This window comes from Spea bombifrons, chromosome 2, assembly GCF_027358695.1.
Source record: "Spea bombifrons isolate aSpeBom1 chromosome 2, aSpeBom1.2.pri, whole genome shotgun sequence".
Lineage (NCBI taxonomy): Eukaryota > Metazoa > Chordata > Amphibia > Anura > Pelobatidae > Spea > Spea bombifrons.
Window position 1 is genome coordinate 77422425 of NC_071088.1, and position 6000 is coordinate 77428424.

The 6000-nt window shown below is 42.7% G+C and overlaps 1 protein-coding gene across 1 annotated transcript in view; it reads right to left on the bottom strand.

Annotated features, from left to right (window-relative positions):
• Positions 1 to 4338, bottom strand: part of RAI2 (retinoic acid induced 2) — a 32619-nt gene extending 28281 nt beyond the window's left edge. The window contains exon 1 of the mRNA XM_053454872.1: positions 4280 to 4338. The gene's annotated coding sequence lies outside the window, so the exon portion shown is untranslated. The remainder of the gene's footprint in view (positions 1 to 4279) is intronic.
• Positions 4339 to 6000: the final 1662 nt, after the last annotated feature.

Genomic DNA, 6000 nt, shown 5'->3' on the forward strand with positions numbered 1-6000 from the left:
AGAAAACAAAAGATGTCGGACTCTGTTTTCTCTGTTGACGGTAATCGGATGCAAGAAGCATCAATTACATGTCACAGCTCAATGAATGAAAGTGTCTCTGTGAACCATTAAGCAATTTAGAATCCCAACCCTACTGCATGAGATATGGAAAAAAAAAGGGATGCTATGAAATAACAATAGTAATTCAATCAACCAGATCGCGGGCAAAACAGAAGTGACACAAATACATTGCCTGAAAACCCCATAGAAGATACACCTGATCATTAAGCCTGTAAACTGTCCAAGCTGCCACTTCTTCCCAAATGAAGCCAAAAAAGCATTTTATGTCATTAAGCTAGTATGATAAATAGTTTTTCCTTTTTTATCTTTTTTATATTTATTCCCCTTTGTTACGCATTGTTGGGGAGCTGCTATTCATTCTTCTTTTGACAATAAAAATATTGCAGACGTTGCCTTGCTCATTACATGCCCCACTATCGAAACGCCCTAAGTGAAAACATGTAAAGAATGGCGTAAGTTTTACCCGTTAACACATTTGTTTAATAAACTCAATACTGCAATATTATAGCAATAACACCAGGCTTTGTCACACTTTTGTAATTTACTAAACCCTGCCCATTGTTAAGGACTCATAGACTAGCTTAAGCACAATCTCTGGTAGAAGTCATGCAGCTCAAGGTTACGGGAGTTAAAGCTGCTGTTCCACCAACTAAATGCAGCACTAGAAACATCATTCCTAGTAACGCCCAAGCCCTTAAATAATGTTATAAACATTTTACCGGAACACTTAATTGTCAAGTGCAGAACAACAAGTATGATGTCATAGCCGCTGATACTAATCAACTTTCTGTGCCGAAGTTCTGTGCCTTTTCCTAAACCCTAACAAGGCTTTGTGAACAATCAACAATCAGCACAGATCAGTGACGGATCCACTTCAAACCGTCGATATGCTTTTAGTTTTGACACGTATGACCCTTATCAATATTTCTCAAGATACACCAGTAATACTATCGGGAAATCTTAAAGACGGCTCTCGTTTTACATTTCCTTTTTATGTTTTTTCAGACATAAATTTTATTGAGTTTTTACGAGCCAGAATACACAGAAAAGGGAAATGGAAGGAGGAATTACAAATCGTTTTAACTGAAAAACCACAACACGTTGTAAATATTCCAAAACCCTGCTTCTTTTTTTTTTGTAGGACAGCCACTCAATAGATATCCCTAATCGTTCCTTTGTTAGATTCTGTTAGAAAGGCTACCAAAAGGTCCACAGACATCTTGTATATCAAGGTATTTGGGATTTGAGCATTTGGCAAACTCGTATATATACACAAGCAAAGATAACCAAGCTCTAACATTACACTTGACATGGACTACCACTCTCATCATGCCCATTAACTGAAGCACCAGTGATTACTCATTTGCATATGTTATAAAGTACTTAGGACACCAGTAACAGCTTTATACAGCTTACAAAATGGTTTAACAGTACAACAAATATATATATATATATATATACATATATATGTATGTATGTGTGTATGAATGAGTATGATTTACATTATATGAAGTAGGGCTGCAACTAACGATTATTTTAATAATCGATTAATCGGCCGATTATTTTTTCGATTAATCGATTAATCGGATAAAAAAAACAATATGCAAATTTTTCGTTTATTTAAAAGAATTTAATGAACTGGATGTTAAAAAACAACTTAAAATTTACATTAACATTCTTATTTTGTTATGATGTAATAAAAAACAATATTTTCAAAGTACAAGAACCCAAACACAATATTTATGAAACAAAATAACCCCAAACATTCTGAAAAGAGGTGGACTATTACTGTTCAAGAAACTTTGCCCCAGCACTTTGCACTTTGCACCCAGCACTTTGCACCCAGCACTTTGCACCCAGCACTTTGCACCCAGCACTTTGCACCCAGCACTTTGCACCCAGCACTTTGCACCCAGCCCTGGCACTTTGCACCCAGCACTTTGCACCCAGCACTTTGCCCCAGCCCTGGCACTTTGCATCCAGCACTTTGCACCCAGCATTCAGCACTTTGCACCAGCACTTTGCACTTTGCACCCAGCCCTGGCACTTTGCACCCAGCACTTTGCACCCAGCCCTGGCACTTTGCACCCAGCACTGGCACTTTGCACCCAGCACTTTGCACTGTGCCCCTGCACCCAGTCTCTAACTCTGCCCTGCACCCAGCCCTGCCCCCACATTCTGCCCTGCCCCCACACTCACACTCTGCCCTGCACCCACTCTGCCCTGCACCCACACTCACACCCTGCCCTGCATCCCCACCCCCACTCTGCCCTGCACCCAGTCTCCCACTCTGCTCTGCACCCACACTCACACCCTGCATCCCCACCCCCACTCTGCCCTGCACCCAGTCTCCTGCCCTGCACCCCCACTCTGCCCTGCACCCCCACCCCCACTCTGCCCTGCACCCACACTCACGAACCGCTCTGTGCGAATGGAGCCACTCGCACAGAGCGAACCGCTCTGTGCGAATGGAGCCACTCGCACAGAGCGAACCGCTCTGTGCGAATGGAGCCACTCGCACAGAGCGAACCGCTCTGTGCGAATGGAGCCACTCGCACAGAGCGAACCGCTCTGTGCGAATGGAGCCACTCGCACAGAGCGAACCGCTCTGTGCGAGTGGAGCCACTCGCACAGAGCGAACCGCTCTGTGCGAGTGGAGCCACTCGCACAGAGCGAACCGCTCTGTGCGAGTGGAGCCACTCGCACAGAGCGATTCGCTCTGTGCGAGTGGCTCTGTGCGATCCGTGCACATAGACATGAAGAATACTTACCTCCGGAACGCGTCACATCCGTCACGTAGCTAAAAGAAGGCGGAGACTGCAGAGCGTGTAGCAGAAGCGGGGAACGCTCGCGGAGGTAAGTAAAAGGAGCCGAGTGCTCCAACAATGAATTGATCACTCGATTAATCGATAACGGAAATCGTTATCGATGATTTCCGTTATCGATTATTATCGATTTTATCGATTCGTTGTTTCAGCTCTAATATGAAGTGGTAACATATATATATATACACACAAATATAAAAATATTAATTTATATAGCGCCATGATATTCTGTAACACTGTGCAATGGGATATATACTTGGATAAAATAACTTTTGTTAATCTTATATGCTTCATTCTAACAGAAATTGTACTATATATATATATATATATATATAAACAAATGCACACATAATGCAGAAAACACCAAGAGACATACAAAAAAGGCTAAATTGACAACACAAAAAAACCTTTTATGTAATCTGTGACCCATCCCTCGCCACTAAATCACAATGAAGACTAACAGAGGAAAATAAAACATAAAATCTGCTAAAACCACAACTAAGAGAGATTTATATTTCCATGACAAACCAAATGTTCCACACTGCTTCCCATTTGACATTTAAAGACAAAGGAATATAACAGTTCCATAGCACCAAGCAGCACATCTCCAGTGTGTGGACGGGATAAATCCCTGTCCATCAAAATAATTGGGATTTTTTTTTCCCTAGGCTTTCTCATACAACTGTGCATTATGATGCAAGAATAAGCACACAGGTTATGACCTCACATGGCTACAAAACAGATCTGTCACAACACACCATTCAGAATCTTTTCAGAAAGGAGGAATCAACTCCAATTGTATCATTTACTAGAAACAATTGGGTTCTGTCCCTATATATATATATATATATATATATATATATTATAATCTATATATTTATTCCCCCTTATAGAGGAGATGTTTGTACAGTATTATGAAACAGTCTTACTACTGGATGATCATCTGATTTTGGGAAACAAAATGAGAATTTGCAGGGACCTGGAGACACACAGTATGAGATGGAAATCATCTTCCTAGGGTCTCCTCCCCCATCCTCTTATTACTGAAGCACCGAATATATCTGGCAGTCCACAAAATAACTCCTGGGATTTCTGCATTTAAAACAGCAGCTGTTTGCACCAGACCCAGAACCTAAACATCATGTTAATACAATCTGTACACTGATCAGCTGCCTTAAACATCCCCTAAAGCCTATATCTATTGCATATATATATATAAATATATATATATATATATATATAGATAGAAATAGATATACATACATAGATAGATATATCCCCTAATAATGTTGCAGTGTACGCTCCATTAATACCCCGTGCCATTTAGTTGTTGTGCCCCTTTCTAGTTAGCTCTGTGCCCAGCTCTGATGAGTAGCCTGTATTGGCTCCCTTACCTGGGCTGTAGCTGGCAAGCCCTCCTGCTGTCACATTTGCCCCGGCGTGGCCGCTTTTCAGGTGGTCTATGCGGAGGATGCACAGCCAGAAATAGCTGTGTAAAGGTCCTAGCGGTTGTCCATGCCCGTGCAGCACCGCTATGGGAAGCGTGTATCGCTGGGTGTTGGAGCTCCTCCCTCTGTCCTGTCTGCCTGTCTCTGGCACCGCCCGACAGGCTGCGAAGAGGCTCCCAGGCGTCTGTCTCCCTCATCTGGCTCGGGGACTCTCTCGATCTTCGTCCTTTCTGTTCCAGATCCCCAGCATTCCTATTGGATCGATGCAGCCGATCCCTGGATCCTCTCCCTGGGTGGCTCTTCTCTATGTGTACAATAACGCCATCCATCACTATTGGCTTACATTTCCTGTGTTATTAATGCCATCTTACACCGTTTAGCCTCATGGATTTCTGTTCAGCAGAATTGCCCTCTTCTTATCACCCTCAGCCATCCCCACTATTTTACCCTCATCCTCCTCAAGCCTTTTTTTGAGAGTGAAAAGAAGCTCATATCATCTGATTAGTGTCATATAAGAAAGATCTTTCAGCTCTCCACTGATATAGGCTTAGATCTTTTGCTAACAGGAAAGGGTTGCCAACTATCTGCCCCTGGCAGAGCACAGAAAGGATCTAGTCATGATAGAAACACAGCCTACAGTTATGGATGCTTGGAGTTCTAAACTCCTCAGTGGCTGTATGAGAAATTGTCGGTAAAACATAAAATACATCTGTAAAGCTTCCAGCCCAAAATCATAAAATCTATGAACCTACCCAGATAACCAATGCTTTATACACATTTTAACCGTATGATTCAGGATGGTTTCATTTGCACCACAGCCTTTAATACAACGCTAACATTGACTGTATTGCCAGTGCTAGCTGAGAGTGTAGAGCGACAGGGTTCATGCTTGTGGAGCTATGTTTTGCTTCAGTATTATGTCAGTGTCATCGCGTACAAGTCCCCTGCTGCTTCTAGACATTACGAGTTTCATCAATGAATTTGTTCAGTAGGGCATATTGCCTGGGTACATGGACTTGAGGGTATTAAAGGCATGCGTCCCTGTTGCTATTCCTCTTGCGGCTAGGTGGACATCAGGTATGAGAGATGTCATCTGACCATAAGGTAAGATGGTCTACCTTAACAAATAGGTCCAGACATACCTGATGATGTTGAAATCAGGGATCCTTGTTCTTAACACTGAAGACAGTTCTTAATGACTTTAGCGGTATGTTTGAGGTTATTGTCATGTTGCAGAAAAAATGCATGATAGATAAGTGTTTGCCTGTACTTCTCAGCGTTGAGGAGATCATTAATTCTGACCAAATCCTCAACTCCATTTACCAAAATGCAGCCCCGAATGCAGAGGGAACCTCCACCATGCTTCACTGCTGCCTGCACTCATTCTTGTACCACTCTCTTGCCTTCTGCTATAGGCAGGTCCAGAGCACCTGCTGCCATTTTTCTGCACCCCTGTGTTTTAGTGAAAGGTTGAGTCACCTGGCCTTGTTTCCATGACGGAGATATGGCTTTTTGGTTGCAAGTCTTCCATGAAGAGCACTTCTTAGCAGACTTCCCTGGACAGTAGATAGGTGTTCTAGGGTCCCACTGTTTTGCTGAGCTGGACATCTTTAGAAAAATAAGCATGACGTATCTTTTCATCTGCTGCACTTTTTCTTTGTCGGCCA